At 41.1% G+C, this 23839-nt stretch overlaps 1 protein-coding gene and 1 long non-coding RNA gene across 2 annotated transcripts in view; both read left to right on the forward strand.

The window, feature by feature from the left end:
* Positions 1 to 23839, forward strand: part of LOC116277476 (uncharacterized) — a 126840-nt gene that overhangs the window by 76263 nt on the left and 26738 nt on the right. The gene's annotated exons all lie outside the window — the stretch shown is intronic.
* LOC140690739 (uncharacterized) overlaps positions 1 to 23839 on the forward strand; it is a 45729-nt gene that overhangs the window by 15048 nt on the left and 6842 nt on the right. Inside the window, exon 2 of the long non-coding RNA XR_012066017.1 lies at positions 20745 to 20913. This is a non-coding gene — a long non-coding RNA (uncharacterized lncRNA). The remainder of the gene's footprint in view (positions 1 to 20744; positions 20914 to 23839) is intronic.

The raw sequence follows: 23839 nt of genomic DNA on the forward strand, positions 1-23839 counted from the left end.
TCAGAAAAATCAGTCCTATGATGAGATATAAAGTGAATATAATACCTTTTTCTTATGATACTTTTCTACTTTAAGTTGTGTAGAGCTAAAATTAAGTTTCAAGCACCAGGAGTTAAGAGTGCGTGTGGTTCTGTAGGATCGTTATTCAGGGATGTGCCTAGACCCTGCTAGAGTGGCTGAAGTTGGCAGGAAAAGGCCCAGAGCCAGGATTTGTCACCCTAGGTTTTCCTCCATAATGGTTCCATGTGGGAGCCCATGATTATGTTAACAAATTTTAACAGACCCCAGCCGCCTGTCAAATTTAAGAAGAAAAATATATGCTTAGTATCTGCTTTGCAGTCAAGCGCCTGTGCATTCTCACTCCTGTCTCCTTGCCTTAAAAAGCAGAGACAATGCTTTGCTTTCGTAATTGAGGTTTTAGATAGCACTCTGCTCATTGAAAAGCAATGACCCTGGCCCTCAGCTATAAACGCTGGGTTAGTGTGCAGTTAGATAGTCTATTAACCCCAAAACAAGGGCCTAGCTGGTCTGGTGGTCTGCTTTGTAATTCACATATCTAAAAAATGTATCTTATTCCCCTCACCCCATGACTTCCCTAAAGATACACTAAGCCTTTTTACTCATTGTGGATTCTACAATCTCTGTCTCATCCCTTCTTTCCCCAAGTTCCTGCTTACTATCACAGAGCTGTTAATGAATTTTTCCTTTGATTATACACAATAAATATGGGAGCAATTGAGAGGCTCGTGGAGTTGGCTCCCTAATCCCTCTCGCTTTCTCGACTTTTCCCACAGAGTCTTGAGTAATCATTCCCTGTAGGTAAGACTCCTGCCCGCCGGAACCCACAGTTCCATGTGAGAAGGATGCAGACTTTATCTCTCCTACCCGAGGTAGTGAGAGTAGAGGATTAAGATCTGCTCCTCCGTGGTCCTTTCCTGCCCCAGGGCCACTCCAGTTCACCTGCAGCCTTCTGGCCTCTGATCTCAGGGCCTCTGTCCCAAGACTGACCGCAGTCTTTTCTTCCCTTGTCAACATTTCCTGGGCTTTTTAGAAGTTGATCTCTTCTCTACAATACAACACTGGCAGATGTGATGGTGGTCAGCGTGCTGGTGGGCAGTCACTTGGGGACTCCCAGGAGCCATGCTGATTCTCCTGAGTCTCGCATTCGTGGTTACAGAACTGTCGAGCACCGGAGGAAGTCCATTCACGTGAGGCCAGCACAGCATTGCATCACTGTCATTTTTTTTTTAATTTTCAGTGGAGTAATTATTTGTAGAAAACTTTTCCAGATATCTGGCCGCCTGCTTTCCTCACCACCATCTCATTGTTGGCTCTGGTGCTTATTTTTAAAACCAGGTTCCTTCTCTGTCATTTGTAGCAGCTGGGATTGCCGAATCCTTGATCTGCATTTGAAGCAGAATGCTTCTTCGTGATGTCAAGCTGATTTTCCAATTTCTGAATATTTCGTGTACACTCAGCAACTGTTTCAAATGAAATGCTCTTGTCCAATTTCAGTTAACCCCCATTTGCTGATCTCCTGCTTTCATGCTGAGGGCAGTTTCTTCTTCCTCTAATAAAAGTTAGCAATTTGCATTTACTATTTGAAGGTACTGGACCGAGGTGCTTTTGTCCTTAACAGTTTTAATACAATTCACCCATTAAAATGTACAGCGGTTTTTACTCTATGCCCAGAATTGTGCATCCCAGTCAATCTTAGAACATTTTCATCCCCCAACAGGAAGCCCAAGTATGCACAAGCAGTCATTCCCAACTTCCCCATCTTCCCCCAGCCCCAGGCAGCCACTCTTCTATGTGGGTTTGCCTGTGCTGGACATTTCATGTAAAATGAGTCATTTCATGTAAATGGAACCGTCTATTGTGACTGACTTCTTTCACACTGAGTAACGTTTTCAATGTTTGTCCACGTTGTGGCCTGGGTTAGTACTCTATGCTTTGCTATTGCTGAATTATATTCTACTGAATACATGGGCCCCACTGTTTACCCATTCATCAGGTGATAGTCATTTGTGTTGTTTCTGCTTTTTGGCTGTGATGAGTAATGGCGCCGTGAATATTTCTTTAGAAGTTTTTATGTGGACATTTGTTTTCACTTCTCTTACGTGTGTGACCAGAGAGCACAAGTGCTGGGTCTTTCATAAACCAAATGTCCAAATCTCTGAGGACGTGCCAGGCCGTTTTCCAAAGTGGCCACGCTGTGTTATGTCCTCACCAGAAAGGGCTGCGTGCTCCGCTTCCTCTGTGTCCTCATTAGTGCTTTTTACCGTTTTTTTGATTATAACCTATTGAAGTGAGTGTGAAGCGGTTTCTCCTAGTGGTTTTGACTTGATTTCCATTACAGCTAATGATATTGAGCATCGTTTCATTGTGCTTATTGGCCATTTGTATATTTTCCTAGAAAAATACCTTTTCGGATCCTTTATCCTTCTTTTAATTGAGTTGCCTTTTTATTTTTGAGTTGTAGGTTTGTTTTTCTTTTAATTTGGAGATACAAATTCTTAATCAGATAAATGATTTGAAAAAATTTTCTCCTCTCTGTTGTTTTTTCACTTTCTGGATGGTGCCCTTTGAAGCAAAGTTTTAAATTTTGATGAACTCCAATTTATCTCTGTTTTCTTTGTTCCTTGTGTTTTTGGGGTATTACTTAAAATCTGAGGTATTTTATTTAAACTTTTATATATAAAATAACTTAATTCGTAGGACCATTCTAGGAGATGGGTGCGGTTGTTGTCCCCAGTCTATGGATAGGAGACTCAGATGCAGAGAATTTCACTGAAATATCAGTGTCACTGCTACCCAGTGCTGTGGGAATTCAGACCCTCATGTTTGTCCCCAGCATCTGTGCTCTTCACCACCATGCTCCACTACTGCCTGGAATCGTTAATGAAAACGTCTTTCTTTTTTGATTTCTTGTTAGTTTGTTTTCTCATTGGAGACCTCATCTCCTCATTTTCCTTTCAGTTATCAGTGTAGATTTATTTTAGGTCTCATGTAGGCAGAAGCATTGCTATCAGTTAACTTCTTTATTACTCACTCTCCAGTGATGATTGTTGCTAGTTGACCTAATCAAGTCATGCTTAAGTCTTTCCTGCTCATGACACTAAAAACAGTCATGACTTACAGAATGCTCAAAGAAGAAAGTACTTGATTGATTTTTTTTGCTACCCAATCAAACCAATCAAATATAAACCCCTGTGTTGACACATATTATAAGCCTTCCAGAATAGGGTCACTGTCTTCCTTGTGTTTCATTTGTTTGGTCACAGTGTCTGGATCGTGCCTTGCTGTCTAGCAGTTTTGTGAGGATACGGTGCTCATGAATCATTGTAGGACAGAATTTTGACAACAGACTCTGTTGTTCATTTCACAAGGGAAAAGAAATATAGAAATACTGCTCAGATCTATTTTAAAATTAAGCTTCGAATTTTGAGAAGAATTCAAATACCATACAAAGATCTTTTTCACTGATTTTAGATATATCTTAGACACATTATGGTTACATAGCAGAGTAACTTATCAAGTAGATTTGACAAGATGAGTGTAATATTGATTATTTGTTTTAGTTGAAATTTTCTACCTGGGATAAATTAATCAGTGCCCATTATTGAACAAATATGATTGTATTCCTATGCAACATGGGAGCAGACTTCATATGTTTATATGTAATATACATGACTGTGTGTTTTAATCTGTCTGTCAATGTTTATATAGTTTTTCGGCCATTTTGTAACTTTAGAATTCTTCTAAGAAATTCACCCCCGTATCTTGTGCCGTTTGTACTGTGTATCCTGTCTTATGCAAGGGATTCCACTGTCCCCTCAGTGAGGAATCTCCTCTCCTTTTGAGTTAGTAGCAGATTTAAAGGAACTGTGATTTCTAGGCCTTTGCTATCCACGTGTTTGCAGTTGGCTGTCAATCAGGATTTTCCCTTTGAGTTTTCATTGTTCAATTAGAATTTTTGAAAATAACTATTAGTATATTTCACCGGTCTCCCTAGAAACTTGATGTGTTTGTGCTTTTCAGTTTTCAATTTATGAAAATTGTAAATGCACACTTGTTTTTAAGTTGTCCTTTTTCACTAGATATTTGTTTACCTTCTTACAGTTAAAATAATTTTCTTCCCAATGAATGAATCGGTGTGCATGTTTTAAAAGATACCTTACTTTTTATTTTTCTTATTCTAACATGTATATTCATTGTACAGAATTTAGAAAATAAGGATAAACACAGTAATAACTTAAAAATGGCCTCTAATCTCACCTGGAGATACAGTTGTAAGGTTTGAAATTGAGAATTACAAGTCCTCTCACGTTGTTCTTCTATTTCAAGTAAGTTTTGATTACTGAGACCCTCGAATTCCCATATGAATTGTAGCAGCAGCTAGTCAGTTACTGCAGAGGAGCCCGCTGGGATTGTGATCGAGACCACGTTGAGTATACGGATCGCTCTGGGGAGCACTGCCATCCCAAGAGCGCTGTCATCTGATCCAGGAATCTGCGTGGTGTGTCTGTCCAGGTATTTAGGTCTTCTTTAATTTTTTTCAAGATTGCGTAGAGTTTACATAGTATTTTACTTTATTTTTTTGTATTTATACTAAGGACTAGTGTGCAATGTACCGGGATTCGAATTGTATTATAGCCCCGCCACTTGCTGCCACCATGGATGCTGCAGTCTTTCTTTGCCCTCTGTAAAATCTTGCACAAAATAGGACGTCAGTAACTCTCTCTTGAATGAATGATTATATGATTGATGGATGATGCTTGAGAGTCCTTGTGATGATGTCTTTTTCCCAGTCTTTCCCCTCTTCTTAACTATGCCCTTTCTCTTCCTTTCCTCCAGCCTGGTTTTCAGCCTGCCTGTGGCATTGATTTTCCTTGTCTGTGGACTCTACCTTTCACTATTTCACGATAATGTTACATGTGGGCTGTGGAAACTTGCTAGATGTCAAGAAAGAGCAAATCCATTGCATGCTAGTATTTTTAGATTGTGTTATTGTTTTATCGATTGAAATTAAATTAGGCTGACCCCTGAGCCATCCCCTGAGCTCTTTTCGCCTTCCTACAGGTGATACTGCTCTTGGTGCTGCATGTGCCCTTCCCCCAGACTTGGTTTTGGAGTTGAGTAAGTCACCATCAGAGGAGCTCTCTCTTTAAAAGATGAAGAGAACATTTGCTCCTTCTCCCTGTTTGGGGACTTGGATGAGATGAGGTAACAGATAAAGAATGGAGCCCCAGCTCATTCTGACCACTGCTCTTTCCATTCCTTTCTCCAGGGGAAAAGAGTACAATTCAACAGTATAAAGATTTTGTGCTAATGAGATAGACAAGACAACCGATCATTTATTAAATACACTTTCATGCCAGAAACAATTGTATTATACAAATAAAAAGCACATAAATTTCGGTAGTACTGTGGTTACAAACGTGGGTCCGAGTTCAAGTCCTGCTCTGGAGTGACCAGTCCTGTGAGATGGAGAACTGGTAGGTCGGCTTAGCCTCTCCAGGACTGGTTTTCTGTCCTGCAGAGACGGGGCTTGCTAGGCTTACCCCCCGTAAAGGTGCTGTGGTGTGTAAATGAAGCGCGTGGGCAGCCCGAGCACAGCTGCTCGTTCCTCCTATTTGCAGGATCGCATAGCTTTTGCGGTGACGGCTTTATGCCCGCCCCGTGTAGACTCTCAGTGCTCCAAAGGGATGCCTTGTGGTTTGGAGATGGGGTTCTCACTTCTGTAAATACCCAAGGATTGTGTTATTGGGCCGTGCTGATTTGAATCTATTCTTTAGAAAGTACATACTGTAGATATATTTTTCAAGCATGCATTTTTTTTTTATTATTTATAGTTCTACCGTCTCATCTCTTGGTGTGACTTTTCATGGAATCCAGGAAACAGTCCTAAGCTACCTGCCTCTTCACAATTCTCCGTGGTGGTTTTCTTCCCTGACTAGAAGAGGCTTTTGCATAGGAAATTTTCTTTGTTCCCCTTTTCTTGGAGTCCCTCTGTTTGTCTTCCAAACTCTCACCTGTCCATCTGTCCATTTATTTACCCACTGATTTTTCTGACTTGTTCCAAAAAGCATTTCAGGCAGCTTACAGAAGAACAGATACCAAATAAACAGGTGAGAAAATGGGGTCAAGTTCAGACAGTGAGACTAGGAGATTATCCTGTGTGAGGGTTGCAGGCGTGAGACACACTCCTCTGCCTTGTGACTTATATGATTGACAGCAGCAGTGTGCCTGAGGCTCCCAGCCGACACAGGGAAGCAGGATTTGTGGGAGATGCTCACTGGCTGTGAAATAAATAAGTGGCTGAGGAGAAGCCCAGTCTTTCCAGCTACTAATGTTTAGGAGAATATTTTGAGTGTCTTCCAAAATCAGAGTATTGCATCTTTTCTTTTTCAGAGTTCTATGTATAGTTGATTACATTCTATACCTGGAAATGTTCCAAAACTGCTTTCCACGTGAGTCCCATGGCTCGGGAATAGGGTGATTCTGCTCATTGACGGGTGTTGGCCAGAAACAGAAAATGATAGCATCAAAGGAACCTGGTATTTGTCAGTCATGTTTTATCAGTGCTGTAGATTTCAGAAAATGCTTTCACCTTTTCTCTCCATCTGAAGCGGCAGCGTGATCTCTTTCCAGCATCAGGAGCTCAGGGCCACGGGATGGTGGGGGCTGACTGCACTGCCGTGAAGACAACTAAGGTAGTCACTACAGGCGTGGTACTTTTACATAGTGCATTTCATGTTCTTTAATAGGTTTCAACAGGTAGTTAATTAACTGAGTTAATTAACATTTAATAAATATGATGCTTTTTTGAAAAGACAGTTGTAGGCAGAATTTAAGTTGTGAACACTTTAAAAACGGTTTTATTACTGAAATTTCAGTAGGGAAGATTCAGTTTATCTTATTTACGCTTCTCTTTAAAAGTAACAAAGAAACAAGAAAGAAAAAGCAGAGGATGATTTCTGTTCTTCCTCTCGGCTTACAGGTGCCCTCACCCACAGTGGCATCCATCCAGACACCAGCACTGACACTGGCCGTGCTGAGAACTGCCTCAGCCCTGAAGACACATCTGACAAATAGAAGGGGGCCACGCCCTGTTACAGCAGGTGCTCTCAGTATGTGGGTCTTTATGTAACTGTGTGGTGTTATTCAGGATCGCCCGTTCTACATTGTGTGACGTTGCTACGGTGTCTCCTAGTTATTTGTTTCTGTAAGCACTCGTGTATTTTTTTTTATGTGTGGTACTAGACATCTAGAAATGCTTTTTCCAGATGAAAAATAATGTGTATTTAATATAAAAGTCTGAAAAAAGGGTCAAAAGTGTCTATCCTAGTTCCACTAATCAGAGATTATAATTAACACTTTAATATCTTTTTTCTGTTCTTTTCATCAGTGTGTATTACCTCTGTCATAAAAACCAGCAAGCACTCTGTGCCTGTTAACTGTGTGGAGACCTCCATTTTCCATTCGGCTTATTACACGTTTTTCTACAATATTCTGTCTCCCCTGGCATGATTTTTAATGACCAGTATAGCATTCTGTCTTTTGGAGGCATCGTCCATTTTACTTCGGACTAAATAAACTTTTAAATTCCAAGTATACGTAACTGAAATACTGAAAAGAGAACTGTGGTGGTACCGAAAGGCCCCTACATCCCTTCCCCTTTTTTCCTGAGAGTAAAAATTGCTGATAATGTGGTGAATATATTTCATGACCTTTATGCCAATGTCATATATATATACACATACATACATACACGTATATGAGAAATCTATGTATATGTGTGTGTATATATGCTTTATTGAAAAATAAGGCCATACTATATGTTTTCTGCAGCTCGCTTTATTCACTCAGGGTTATTTCATAGACGTCCTCCCCCTTCAGACTCACCCGGTCCTTTCAGATAGAGTGGAGGGGTCTCCTGATGTGCAGGTTTGGTCTCTTGTGCAAGGACACATTTCGTGGGAGAGTACTGTGGACAAGGCCTTGGACCACGCCGAAACACCGGAACTTTAGTGCCCAAAGCTCGCCGTGATTTACCGCATCATTGTCTTGATGGTGGACACTTAAGTTTTCTCCATCTTCCACTGTCAGAAAGGGTGTTTGACTGGCATCCATCTTGTACAAACATTCCTGTGATCTTGTATAAGTATTCCTTTAGTTAAGGTTTCTGGAAATTTAGTCCCTGGATGTGACAATTACATGCATCACAGGCCCTTTCAATTGACTCTAGGAATTCCTTCTCCAGTGGGGAATGAAAAGATGTAGAATAACTTATGTAACCAATTCTCTATCGCTGGATATGATTTCACTTCAGCTTTTCTTCCCACCATTGTAAACATTGCTGTGTAAATGCTCTGATGAGTACATCTTTTTGAACTGATTTTTTTTTAAGTGAAACGATTGCTTTAAGTGTAGTTCAGACTGTGTGTACAAAAGTTTTTCAGAGTTTACATATCCATTGACATGTCGTCCTCCAAAAAGATCGCTCACAGTTTATCTCAAAGATGGACACTAGGTAGAATATCTTTTAAAAATATTTGCCAATATGATGAGCAAAAGTGCTTTTTCATTGTTTTAGTTTGCACTTGATGGCCAGTGATGTATTGAGCATTTTTCACTCATTAGCCATTTGACTTTTAAAAAGTGAATGATCCCTTTTGTCCTTTGCACACATTTAAGTGAGGGAGCTTCTTGTTGCTTTGTGACAGCTCTTTGTATGTTATGAACATTAACCCCATGTCTTCATCAACATGTATCACAGAGCTTTTTCTTGTCATTTCTTGCCTTTCATTTTGTTCAGTAGGTTCATTTTTATTGTGGCCCAAACTAATCTTAAGATAGTAATTGTCTTCTTTTTGGGTTTTATCCTTGATATTATTCTTAGAAATACTTTCTTATAATGTTATAAAGCTCTTCTGTAGGTTTTTTTAATCTCTAAGTTGGAGATGATAATGGTACTTGTTATAATGAGGAGAAGTTGAATTAATATGGGCAAAGTGTTGTATTTGCTGTTATTAGTACTTTCTAATATTTACATCACTATCTGGAATTTTTCTTGTGGTCAATATGACTGGAATTGAATTTGTTTTTTCCAGGGGATTCTCTGATTGTCCCAAGACAATTTTTGAATTCATACTTTGCTCTTTGATTTGAAATCCCACCTCTACAAAATACTTATGTACACTAGAGTCTCTTTTTGAGATCATTGTTAATTTCTGTCAATCTTACGTTCTTACTCCAGCACCATATCTTACATATTGTAAAAACTTATTCAATATCTGACAGCCCAATGTTTTTGATTTTTTTTTCCATCCCTAATTTTCTTGGCTAGTATTATGACTTTATTATTCCTGAAGAATTCTAAACTACTTTTTTCTAGTTAAAAAAAAAAACAGATAAGAGTTGTCATGGGATTATTTAGTAAGTTTTGAATTATCTTTAGGAGAACGTACATCTTTACAAAACTGCTTTACTCCATACAATATGTTGATGTCTCTACATTCACACCTCTTACTTCACCCCTCAGTACATTCCTGTAATTTCTGCATGTACAACATGGGCATTGTTTTTGAGTTTATTCCAGATTATTGTTGATGTTTTTGTTAATTTTGTAAGTGAGAATTTTTTGCTCTTATGTTGTTTAACTGTTAAAACTGACACCTAGGAAGGCAGATTCGGTTTGTGACTACTCACTTTGTAACTTCTCATTTAAAATTGTAAGTATTAAGTACTTGTTACAGAATCCTTTCTTTTCTGTTTTTAAAAATTTGTAAGATTCTCAAAATGGTCATAGCTAAGTAGTATAGGTGGGGAGACAAATGGAGAGAGGTAGTGGGGCTCATGTACAAACTGTGAGCACTTTCATGGCTGTCTTTATGCTGGAAAAGCCGCTGAAGAGCCCAGGTCAGACCAGGGATGGCTTTGGATGCACTTGAAAGCCAGCTTTCCTGCATGTATGGTGAAGACTGGTGGGCATGGCAGGTAGATTATCAAGGTCGAATGGAGGTTATTGGCTGCACAGAGCGCTGTGTCTGTGTGAACTGGAGACCATCGCCATGGGAAATGCTTGGTGCCAGGATCAATGCAGAGGAGCTGGGGAACCTGTGTGTTAAGGATTTTCGAGCCCTGGGAGTGGGAAGATCAGACTCTGCATTCAGATCTGAGTTTGAATTCATCCTCTTTAGTTTACTGGTCCTCTGACTTTTGTCAAGTTATATACCCTCTTTCAATTCTTGTTTTCCTGTCTCTCAAAATAGGAGAATTATGGCCTGCTGCTAGAATGTTTGATCAGGGTAAATAATTTATGTCTATAAGATGCCACGTACAGTCACAAGCTCAGTGAGAAATGGGCTGTCGCCTCTTCTTCTACAACTCAGTGCTTGAAAAGACATGGGGCAAAACTGGTCCCTAATTTGTGTGTGATGCAAGAAGGAACAAAATTAATGTCTTGCCTTTCCCTAGCAGTATTCTTACTCCTTTGCTTCATTTACTTCTTTCCTCCTTTACTTTCTCCTTTCCCCTCCTCCAGCAAAACAGCCTGAGACTCTCTCAAATCACTAGATTCAAATTACTTTAAAGGTTGTCTCATCCTCATGAAATGAGAGTAACATAAAAAAATCTGTACACATCCCAGAATACATTGTATTTGATTTACACACACTCATGCACGCGCTTGCACACACACACACACAATCAGGCTACCACCCACTTGCAGAGGTAGAAGGACCACTTTTTCTGAGTTTTCATTCACTGAGCGTGAGGACAAAGTCTGTTACGCAGACTTTCACCAGGCTTCGTGCATGGTGCTTTTAATTGGGTTTCTGCTTTTTGGCCATAGATAGTCTCCTAATAGAAGAGAGAAAGTGGAGACATAGACATCCTGCTGAGATATTGGTGTCATCATATTTGAGTTGGAAAAGGCTTAAGGCAGCATAGAGTCGTAACATTTTATGGGTGAGATTCCATGATGGTGTAACTTGGACAAGAACCTGGGTCTTCTGCCATCTTGTCCACAAGGGTGAGGAGGCAACTGGGAAGGGGAAGGCAGGGATCCTTCTTGCTTGAGTTCCATGGTCTTGCTACTTTTCATTGCTCAGCTGCCTTTAGTTTATGTGCATGAGACCTCTCATGGGAAGGTCACTCTGTCCTGATAGATTGAGTTTCTTATCAGCAAAAACTCTGGACCCACTCATATTTCCCAGAGTTTTCTGCTGACCTGCTGACACTTTATATAAATGAGACATAATTAACTACTGAATATAAAATCCTTTTTGTTATCGTTTGCCCTCGAGTTCCATAGGAATGATGTGCTGTGTCAGGTTGTCTAAAGCTAGATCTGAACAAAGATAGGGTGATAGGTTGTGCTGCTGGACCCTCCACAGTCGAATGGGATTTCCACCTTAGTTTTTAGAATCAGGCAGATGAGTTCAAAAACCTTTACTAGTTATTATCTTTGTGACTTGGGGGAGAAACTGTACTTCTTTGTGTCCAATTTTCTTTATCTATAAATAAGTTCAGTATTTATTTTAAGGTTTCTGTTCTAGAATTGAATGAGCCAATTCCCTCATTTATACCTAAAATAGTGATTGCGTGGTTCTATGCTTATGCCTTGGTAGTTGAATACTAAGGGACTCGGCAGTGAGAATGGGGGTGGGGGCCCATGAATAACAAAGTTTATATTCCAGGATATGCTTGTAAAAGACTGGATGTGCAGTGGATATTTGGTAAATATCCACTCCTTTCCTAATCTGCATTGATTGTGTATATATCTTTATACTAATATACGGACAATTTTTATTGCAATTTAAATATCTTTGTAGTATTTACAATATGTAGCTGTAAAAAATACGTGAAATAAATGATTTGACTTTTCTTTTCAATAAGCAAAACAAAATAAAATAGAAAAGAAAAAAGTTTTGAAGAAGTAGAAATAATCTTATTTCCGTGGAATCAATTCCGTATAATAGGTATTTTGGTTGTGTTGTTAAACAGCATATAAAATTGATAGGCTGTGACATACTGGAAATGAGGAAACAGTGAAGACATACTACCTCTAATGCAGTCATTTTGTTACCAAGTCCAAACTCGTTCTGCTTGCTGCATGACAGGCCAATAAATCGGGAGATGAGAAGTTGGAGTAAGGAATAGTGACTTTATTTGAAAAGCTGGCAAACCCAGAAAATGGCATACTGATATCCAGGAGAACTCTCTTCCCCAAGTCAGAATTCAGTCTCCTTTTATACTAAAAAGCACTGGGGATGTGGTTGGTTGTTGCAAACTTCTTGCTGTACAAATTGTTTCTCCTTGGAATCCTTTGTACTTGCAGCTGTCCATGTCGGTCAAATTATGGTGCCCCCATAAACACTCCAAAAAAATAAAACAAAGGTTATTCTCTATTTTGCAACTTGCCATCTCTACATAAGTGTAGAAGAGCTAACATCCTTAAAGATCAGAGCCCAGATAATAGGCTATCCTGGATATTTCAAGCTAAAGGCAACTTTCTTTTACAAAAGGTGCCGAGATAACAAGTCTGAGCCTAGAAAACAGGGTACAGGTTTAAAACTAAATGAACACATCTAACATGGAGTCAAATTTGTTCTTTTGTATTGCAATCTCTTTTTCTACCTCATAAATAATTTTAGTAAGAAACATGAGCAAATTTTTTTTATTTTTGCTTCTTAATAACGGATGAGTGTGTCAACTACACCTTTGTGATAGGGATGCTGTGCGTTCCTTGGTGTCACAGCAAACTCTTGTTGGGGGTGGCCGACCCTGCAACATGTCTGATGTCCCGTGACTGTTGGTGAGAGTGCCCCTAAACGGGGGCTCTCTTCAGGAACCAGCATACGTGCTTTGACCTCTTCAGACCTCTTTTTCAGCTGCAGAAAATTTTTTCAGATACTCTGATGGAAAAATCACTCCAGCTGGGGATAATCAGGGAATAAAGGAAGAGGAAAAGGGCTTGGAGTAGAGTAGAAGAGAAGGACAGAAGTTCAGGGAGCCTGGGGGCTTGGTAGTGGGGCCTCAGGTAAGAGAGGAGCAGAGGTGGGGAGGGGCCCGGCTACGGAACCAGCTCCTGCATTTTTTCCCGCACCCAAGCCACACAGCTTTTAAATGGGCCCAAGACTCTCTCCTGTCTGGATGTCACCCTGGGCAGAACCTTGAGAATCGAAGGTAAGGGGTGAGTAGCACTCACCTAGGGGGTCACTGAGGACTTTGGTCAAGTCCACAGTGCCTTTTCTAGTCATGTGCCTTCACCTGTTCTTTATCTCAGGATCTGAGAAGCAGGAGGAAGGAACTCAGGGAGAGATCCAGGAAGACATCTGACTGTGTTAAGAGACGACAGTCACAGCGACACGGGGAGCAAAGACACTTGCAGCAAAGTAAAATGATTTCACAACTATTGCATCAGAGCTGCAGGTGTGAGAGAGCGTAATCCTCTCTCAGAGTGCAGGGGGCAAGAGGAAAGGAATGGTAACATTAAAACTGACAATTGAAATTTTGTTAAATAGCCTGCTACCCTAAATTTTATCACTTGAATGTATGCAGGTGTATTTCTGTGAGAATTTATAGGTTCACACAACCACACCAGCCACTCTTGCTCCCATCTGGGGTGGGCTTTCTCAAGCACAGTGCCCCTCCTGCTTGGGTGGGCCACGCTGCGGGTCCTTGCCTGGGGCCGGACGGATACAGGACACTGAGTCCCTGAGGCATGGCCGGGGAGACATGACAGGAAAATCTCTGCTCTTGGCTGAGGGTCTCCTTTTCCCCCTGCAGTGTAAGAATGCCGGTGACTCAGTTAGAAGCATGCATCCAAGCCGTCCTTTCGTGTCATCACCATCTAGAAACGGTGCCTGAATCTTCTGAATTTCTTCAGCATGTGGTTTACAATCACCTTCAATAAGTGAGTGTGTGCCCTCTTACAAGTGGAGGAATTGCTGCCGTTTTCCTGGAACTTACCACTAGTCCATCAGGTTTTTCTGTGCTAGGATTCAGTATGGCCTGCTGAAAACTCTGCAGTCAGATCGTAACACCCTGATGAAGAGGATTATTTATTTTATTTCTTTATATGATAGTATTTTACTTTCAAAATTCTGAGTTTTCTGTTCTTGGAGGAAATTTTTCGTGGGTTGGAGAAACAACTTTACTCTTACCATCTTTGTGACCTGTTGCTATATGCCTCTCTCCTGTCTTCTGTCACTTGTGAGGCGGTTCCATTTGTGACCCTGTCCGGGTTGTTCATGTTATAAAACATAAAGTCTGTAAAAGTACAGTCCCTTTTACTCTGAAGACATTCCAGAAATATTACTTAAATCTGGGTGTTGATTTAAGAAGACAGAATCATTAGAACATGTCCTTGCAGGTTGCTAGTGCAAAATCCCCAAATCAATAGTCTCGCTCAACAACTAAAATCTTTCTAATCTACCTTGGATTTGTATGGATAAGTGAAGCAGTTTGCTAAGAACTCAAGACCAGGTTTTGAATACAGGCAGGTGTAGCTCAGCAGGTCCTCCCAAGCTGATGCTCTGCCAGAGGGTGGGGCCGAGGGGAGACGGCGGGTCCTGCCCTCCCTGAGCTGACAGTTTGATTGCAAAGACTTTCACCAGGTGAAGAAATTGGAGTTTCTTCTAAGAACAGTGGGTTTGAAAAGTGTCCAAAAAGGGTGGGAGTGACACAATCCCATTTGTCTCAAGTAGGGGAGAGTGGCTGTGGGGCTACTTGGGAGACTCGTGAGTCCAGGTGGGCAGTGTTGGTGGCTTCCTCTTGAGCTGTGGGACGGTCAGTGGGTAAAAGCGAACAGATTGAAGGCATGTTTTGATGGTAAAAAGGAAAGGATGAATGCTGTCTGTGAAGGTAGCACGGAGTAAGGCCCAGGATTCTGGGTGGATTAATGAGGTAAATGATGGTCCTGCTGTGCTCTGAGGAGGGAAAGCTGCAGCGGGAGCTCTGGGGGAAATCTGATGATTTCAGCTGTGGGTAAAGTGAAAGGCTGTTAGATGTGTGGTCTTGGAGCTCAGGTGAGAGCCCGTAGTGAGTCGGGGGTGGGGAGAGGGACTTTCAAATCATTTTGTCTTGTGAACATACAAATAAGGATGAGTAATGACACACTTAACCCATCTATATTCTGGATTTAAAACCCAGTAACAATTTGCTATATTGACTGCAGGAGTTCTTAATTTTTTAATAGAAACAAAATGGTGGATTTAGTGAACATCTTAGAGTTGATGTGTGTCATTGTATGTATTTTCATACTTCATCTGTTTATAAACATAATCTACAAAACGTTAACTTTCTTTGCATAAGATTTAAACAGGGACGTGACACACACTGTTGGGGGTTGAAGCTGATTTCTTCGGCAAATTATGTAGCCTCTCTGTCTTAGTTGCATCTTCTGTGACTGCCCCCGGTCCCCTCATCACAGCTGATTTCCTAGACTAGATGTTGGGAGGGAGGATGCTGAAGGGATTAAGAGGTGGCAACTGCTAGGGATACTGAAAAGAGAGACAAAAACAGATTAAAGGTGAGAAACTGAGTACAAATACCCTCAAAAGAGAAAGAATCCCGCAGTGTTTTGAGCCACTTAGCGTAAGGGAAACAAAATCACGTGGATCCAAAGCTCTTGAGCATGAGAGTATTGTGGGTGGGAGGGTGTCATCAGAAAAGTGTTGAGAAAAAGGCCTTTTGGTTTCCCATAACATTTCCAGTAAGGATGGTGCGCAGAAGCGAAAACCACCCGCTTCACAGTAGATGGTGCTGTTTTGTGCGAAACTGACCAAAGGTTGGAGACCAGTCATCAGCGGTGCTGACAAATGAAGAGGCTTCTGGATTGGGTGGGGCACCTACTGTGACTTCCAGGTGACCTGCTGGCTGGGGGCTGTGAGGCGGGCAGTAGGTTTGCAGGGTGACCCGGGCATAATCCCTGGCTCTGAGGCTGCTGTTCTGATTAGTAGACCTGGGCACCCCTAGTCCTAATGGGGCAGCTCGGGATGTGGCCTGGGACACCTGCCGTGCTGATGGCGAGAAGAGGGCTCCCCTGAAGGGGTGTCCCTGCAGAGAGTAGAAACGTCCTCCTGCAGGGGGGAAGAGCCTCTGAGCAGGAGGCCGGATGCACAGGCAAGACCAGCCTGAGAACGGAGGTTTTGGGGAGACGGAAGTCATACAGTGGCCCAAGCAGCCTTGTTTCTAAAAGACTGGAGGGAAAAGATGCTGAAAAGGCAGGCTAGGGACAGACCCTGTGGTGAGTCATGAGTGACAATAAAGGACTGTTCAGGCAGGCACGAGAGAACTCTGTGGGCGTCCCAGCTGGGGCGTCATGCCGGAGGGAGGAGCAGAGTTATAGACTTTGTCACTTATTATCTGTGTGACTTTGAGCAATATCACCCCACCTCTCTATATATATATCTTCATCTCTAAAGATGACACAGTGACAAGCTTGTGTCATCAGAAGGCTTAGTTTAGCTCTGATCCTCTGTATCCTGTCCTGTCAGTGCTGCCCTCCAAGGTTCTGCAGCGGCTGCTCTTACCCTGAGATGGGAGGGCATAGAAGGACACTGTAGCACCCGAGGGCAGGAAGGAGTTGCTTTAAAAACAGACATGTACCCGCCTGCAGCTGCAGACCTACAGGCAGTTTGGTTGATGGTCGTGGAGAGTACTTTGGAGGCCTTAGCATCGTCTTAAGACTTGTTTTCCCTTGGGGACCGGATTTGACTTTGCAGATTAATGTTGAAGATTTGGGCTCCTGGCAAAGCTGTCTTCAGAGATGGGTATATACGTAACACAGCATATAAAATAAAATGTTTTTATTTAATATGTGAGGCTTTGCAGCTGTTGGGAACAGCTCTGTTGACCTGGTCCCCTCGGTGGACACTAGGGGTCAGCAGAGCGTGCGGGAGGGCAGGCAGCCAGCCCTGCTTCTGCGGGGGGTTCTCCCCAGCAGGGCACTCTACAGATTAGACTCTTCTCTGAGTTTTGTTCCCAGATGGGCAGACAGCAAAATAATGAGTTCTGGAGGGATTGTATAATGACAGGAAGAAAGAGGGAGCCGTAGATTTTCCTGACTAATACTCGCTTTTGGTTCCTGATCCAGTGTGTCCCTTTACAGAATTGACGATTTGTGTCTATTCTGGGACTTGATTGAAATAAACATGCAGCCTAAAATTTAAGAGTTATGTTTTATTTGTCGGGAGGACTCGAGCCAGGATGACCGCCTCTCAGATCACTCTGAGGGACTGCTTCCAATAGTAGGGGAGAAGCTAGGATTACATAGGAGCTTTACAACAAAGACCAGGTAGTTGGAACAATAAAAGATTGCTTGTTATCTAAAGAAAGCCAGGTATCTCAAGTTCAAGTGTTTAGTGCTTATCCATGTATGGGATAAAGCAATAATTTGGGTCTTTGAATCCACACATTTGACAAGCACCTAGCTGTCCTGTTCTTTCTTATTTGAGTCCGCTCAGAGGGCACCACTGTGAGTGGCTGAGAGGCTGGCCTGCAATCCTGTCCTCGCTAGGGGTGGCAGCAGCTGCTGATGACTTGGTTTCAGCATTCTTTGTTTACAGACATGGTTGCAGTATTTTCATTCACACTGTAGTATTTTCATTCACAGTGCTCCCCCATGGTCCTAAATTCGACCAATATTTTGAGAGACATTTCATGACCAATTTTGTCCCACGGTGCTAGGATGGCTCATTCCTAGTTCAGGTGAAGAATCTTCGGAGCTGCCATTCAAGATGTTTGGCTTTTTTTTCAGGCCCGGTTGATACTGAAAGTTCTCTGGATCGCCTGTCTTACTTGTCTATTTTGATCCAGGAAATGTTTGCCCTTCGCTGCTCATTCCCATACCTAGAATCACACTATTATATTTATTTTATGCAGGGTTCTAAGTTTAATCTATTTCTTCAAGATGCTTAGCCACCATCAATCTTGTAGGCCTAGTTACGCATTGGGAAATGTAAGAGACAACAATTTTATAAAATAGACAGTATATAAGTAATACAGCTAGTAACGTTAATAATGTCACAAGTAAGAATTTAATACTCGAGAAGTTATATTTTGGGTTAAAATTTTGCTTGTGTTTCTGATTGAGTCTGAATGATCTTATGAGGAAGTTCATATTTATGATCAGGCTAATAACAGTTATTAATTGGCCAGGTGATTTCTCCCACCATGTAAGATCAACAGTGGCCTAAATAGAACTATAATTTCTTTTTAGAATAACGTTTCTCAGGGCTATCTATTTAGATACCTGGAGAAGGGAAACCCACCAAGGTAACACAGAAGTAATAGACATAGTTAATTTACCATAAACTTAACAATTGTTGTAGTTCATAATCAAAGGTTGGAGAAATTGTCAAAGTAATTAGTATACAGGCCTGGTCCAATGTCTTGGGTTAGCTGTCTACCTCAGATGTCATCTTCTCAACCTGACACGGTAGCTTTTTCTCCAATTGGGCATTGTTTTAAGGTGAGCAGTGCTGTATAAGCCATTGCACTGCAGGGAATGTTTCTTACAGGAAATGAATCTGAAAGTCCGTTTCCTTCAGCTTTGGTGTGTATGGTCTAGTTAAGCGTACCTGATAAAGGGTCCTTCCATTCAGGTTGGAGACAGTTCTTTAAGTCTTGCCTGTTCCAGGATGTATAATCCCCTGGCTGTAGGTCATGGGGCATTGGAACTTTACCCAAAGTTAGATTACTGAGGTTCAGGAACAAAGCTAGGGTATCCTTTTAATAATTCAATTAAACTTTTCAGCAATGTCACATAACAGAAAGGAATGATCTGGGAAGTGTCTTACTAAATAAAGACTTCAATTAACAAAACTAGAATTTAATATCCACTAAAATATAAACTTTTTTCTCTATAAACTTACCCTCATTTTTCTCAAATATAGCCAAATAAAGATTTATTTGTTTACAAGTTAATTCTGATTATTTGATCATATAGGCTTTTTTAAATTGGCTGTGTTGGAACTTTAAATAAGAAGTCTCAGGGTAGAATGTTAATAAGGTTTTCTAAGGCCAGGAAAGCCACGTCAAGGGCTTGACATGGATTTCTACCGTACAGATTTAGGTAAATCATTTTCTCGTTAAAATCCTTAAAATACACTGAGATTCCTATATCTGTTAGGAGATGATCTTCCTAATTTGTCTGATAGAGCCACTGGGGACCTAAGAGTTTTTAGTCTCTTGAAGGATCAGATAGAAAATATAACTGTTCCAAGGCTGCTTACATAGGTATAATTTATCAAATTGCTGTGAATCATAACTAGCTTAAGGAGAAGAGATTCTTTATGGCTGGGAAACAGGTTTAAAGCAAGTAGTATTTCAGACAAAATAAAAAATTTTAACCATATTCATCAGTTTACTCAGTCCCATGTAACTAATTCTTTTAATCAGAGTTTTCTTTAGACCTTTAAAATTTCTTCCCCAGTTTAGTTTAGTGCTATAATTTGAAGTTTATTAGAAACCAGTAAATCTTCTTCAAGAGCAAGCATTTTGCAAAATCATCAGAAGAAAACAATTAACTGTCTATAAATGACAAAAGATTTAAAAGCATGGTAATACACCATTACACTATAATTGGTAATGTAACCTGGTCACAATAACCAGAATTATGACTGGTAACATTTCAGATATACCAGAATTTTAGGGAGTCCATAAAATTTCTTTAATATCTATATTAATATTTTCTCATACAATATAACCTAGGAAGATTTATTATTCATTTGACAATACCATGTTATTTAACATGCCAAATGAAATTTACTAGTTTAAAATCTCTCTTTGGGATGTTTCAGGGGCCCTCTGTAGCATCCCAAACTTAACTGGAGATTAAAAGAACTTTAATTAAAAATTGATATTTGGGGAGCTTTTTGAAAGGTTTCAAACACTTGGTCAGATAAACATATAGATCACTGTAAAGTAGTACTTACTCATTAACAAGATAATTCGTCAAAGGTAAAGGCAGAACAGATCAGTTAAGTGGTATAAGAAGTTTTACAATTTGTTACTGAAGGTGGATTATCATTTTAAGAACATTTCGTCCTCTTAACAGCGAGAAAACCAATTCTATTCTTGTACCAGCTTACCTCTGAGATTCATTTACATTGCCCAAGTTGATTCTAAACTTAGCCAATTTCGACCAAGTACAAAACCCTTTCCTCATGTTTCCTCTTCCACAAGCCTTCCACAGCTTTCTATACTCATATTAGTGTGTCCGTTATTTTCTCTTACATTCAGAAGTAACCAGCTTCAGTACAATGTCACTATTTTTCATTAACAAAATATAATTCCATTCCTTGTTTCTTCCCTTACACATTTATCTTACTTTCCTAGGAAAATGAGATCTTTCCCTTAATAATAGAGACTATTTCAGTGTGGCCCCAACCATTTATTAATATTTCTAAATGCCTTTAGTTTCTTTGTAAGAGGAAGTTAAATGTTATTTAATTCATATTTCAATCTTATTTTATCTGAAAATGGCATAGCTATTTAATAAAATCCTATCATTTAACTTAATTTAGCACAACTCTAGAATTTAAAGATACCAAACATTTAGAGATTATCTTATGCATATATTTTAAAAATGCATTTGAAGGAATTTACCCAAAGTTCTCATCTCATTTGCATTAAATTTACCTAAAATTTTACCACACCACATTAATATTTTTTTTTGACAAATCTGCAATGGATGTAACAGGATCTTATTTGACTTTCATTAAACCTAGGTACAGGGGACTTCCGGGCAAGATGGCGGAGTAGAAGGACGCTTGTAAGCCACCCTCTCCCACAAATACACCAAGACCCACATCTACAGACCCACTCAGCCAACCAGAGCACCTGCAGAACTCCAACAGATCATCGCCCTCTTCAAAAGATAAAGACGCCAAAAATCTGGTAGGAGAAAAGGAAAAAAGAAAGAACAAAAGGCAAAGCAGCGCAGGACGGGTCCCGCGGGGAGGGAGCGGCAAAGGAGGACTGGCGCTCGCTCGCTGGGTCTCCCCTCTCCAACTGAGAGGCCAGCGGGACGGAGGGGGAGCCTCCGAGGCTCGGATCTGTACAGAGCAGCCCTTGTCTGACAGAACTAAGTTAAACGGGCACAGAGCGCCCCCCCCCGACAACCAGCCTGAGACGAGGGCCGGCAGCAGCGGGCAGGGCCAGGCTGCATAATCTGGGCGGGGGACGGGGGCGGCTGCACTGAGGAAACTCCGGGGGACTGCAAGGGGCTGAGTGCCGGGGCTATGGGTGTACAGGACAGAACAACCTGGGCCCTCCATAAAACAGCATGGTTGATGTGCTCTCGGGGGAAGGGTGCATACCCCCATCTATGAAAACCCGCGGAAACTTTTCAGGGGAAGAGAGGCGGGGCCCAGGCAGAGCCGCCATATTCTCCGGCGCTTAACACCCAGGCGGGGGCAGAGACGAAACCTGCGTCCGCACCGAAGGGCTTAGCAGCCTCAAGGGCCAGACTGAGACGGGCCTACAGCCCTGGGCAGATAGGACCCTTCCATTCTGGTACCCCAGAGAACTTGATCCACAAAGACAAACAAGCATCTGGGTCTTCGCTAGGAGCAGGGACGAGGCTGCCCCTGGGTCTTCCCCGAGCGCACCCGCGGAGCGTGACCAGGGCGGAGCGCCGGCACAGAGCGCGCAGCCTCACAGAGCAGCGGAGCTACCGGCGGCGCAGGCAGGGGGAGAGCGGCCCCCCGCCTGTCGGGCAGGAACACAACCCCTGACCGAGGTGCTGGGAAGGGGCACGACCCGTCCTCCTGCCTGGCCAGTCTGCAACATCTGTCTGCGGCATCCAGAGGGGCAGTGACCCGCCCGCCCGCAGCAGAGGAGAGCTGCATCTGACCCCGTGTTAGGAGGAGGCGCGATCTGCTTGCCAACAGGTGCTGGGAGCAGCACAGAAGAGGGCGCCAACGGAGGGCCTATGAAAACAAGCAGAGCTTCCAAAACAGGACGAAGACAGAAGGACTTCACATTAAAAGCACACACACTCCAGGAGAACACCGACAACCCCCTTTTTTTTTTTTTTTTTGGTTTTTGTTTTGCTTTGTTTTGTTTTTTTGTTTTCTGTTTCTGTTTCTGTTTTGTTTTGTTTTAATCTGTTTTTACCTGTTCTATTTTCAATTACTCTTTTAATTTTTACTTCTTAATTCATTTCTATATCTCTTCGGTTTTGATGTCCTGTTTTTGATTAGACACAGGCTTCAAACAAATATATTCATCTCCCCACCCCCTTTTTTTTTTTTTAAGGTTTTAAAAGGACTTCTCCACCCGATTAATACTCTGCTTCAACCCGCTCTTCTATTATTCATTATACATTGTTTTCAAACCCTCTTTCTCCCTTCTTTTAAAAATCTTTCTCTCTCTCTTATTCTTTTCTTTTTTTTTCTTTTTTCTTTTTTTTCCTAAGTTCTATTCCTAAATAGGCATTAGATAGATAAAATCCTTAAGATCCAAAATAGACAACTGATACTTCATAAACCACAGTGCCAGAGAGGTATGAGCAAGATGAAGAAGCAGAGAAACCTTTCCCAATTAAAAGAACAAGAGGAATCCCCTGAAAGAAAGCTCAATGAAATAGACATCGATAGCCTACTAGATCAAGATTTCAAAAAAGGAGTGATCAAATTGCTGAAGGAATTAAAAGAGATAATGCTTAGAGAAATAAAATATGTCAAAAATGAAATTGAAGCTATAAAGAAGAGCCAAGCAAAATGGGAAAACTCAATGACAGAGATGAGGAATGATCTAACAGCTGTGCAAAGCCGACTAGTTAATGCAGAGGAACGAATTAGTGATCTAGAAGACAGGGCAATAGAAAGCACCCATTCAGAAGAACTACAAGATAAGCAAATAAAAAATAATGATAATAGCATAAGGGACCTATGGGATAATATAAAGCGTCCCAAACTTCGCATAATAGGGGTCCCAGAAGGGGAAGAAGGATCAAAGGGGATTGAAAAGGTTTTTGAAGAAATCATGACTGAAAACTTCCCAAACTTAAAGAAGGAATCAGATATCCAAGTACAGGAAGCTCAGAGGGTCCCAAACAGGAAGAACCCAAATAGACCCACACCAAGACATATCATAATCAAGATGGCCAGAGTCAAAGATAAAGAAATGATTCTAAAGGCAGCAAGAGAAAAGCAAAGAGTGAACTACAAGGGAACCCCCATAAGTCTCTCAGCTGATTTCTCTACACAAACACTACAGGCCAGAAGGGAGTGGCAAGATATATTCAAAGCCCTGAATGAAAAAAAGATGCAGCCTAGGATACTTTATCCAGCAAGGCTATCCTTTAGGATAGAAGGAGAAATAAAGAGTTTCACAGACAAAAAAAAGCTGCAGGAGTTAAGCAACACTAAACCCATGCTAAAAGAAATATTGAAAGGGCTATTCTAAATAGAAAAGCAGCAGGATGCTACAGAAATGAGAAACGTACAACTGGAAAGGTGATAACTCATGAATTACAAATAAAGAAAACACGAAATTATAAAAGAAGACATACAAATCACTGAGAGTGGGAGAGGGAGGCAGGGAAATATAGAATTTTTTTCTTTCTTTTTTTAAATTTTTTTAACAGTAGGATGGGTTTGAGATCATGTTATTATCAGTTTAATAAAAACGGGTATAGGTTAATAGATTTACAAAAAAGGGTAACCACAAGTCAAAAATTTACAAGGGAGTCACAAAAATTAAATAAAATCCATGATAATACAAAGGAAAATTACCAAACCACAAAAGGAAGAAGAAAGGAACAAAGAGGATATACCAATTCAACTGCAAAGATAAGTTCAAAATGGCAATAAACACA

Source organism: Vicugna pacos, chromosome 31 (genome assembly GCF_048564905.1).
Source record: "Vicugna pacos chromosome 31, VicPac4, whole genome shotgun sequence".
Taxonomy (NCBI): Eukaryota; Metazoa; Chordata; class Mammalia; order Artiodactyla; family Camelidae; genus Vicugna; species Vicugna pacos.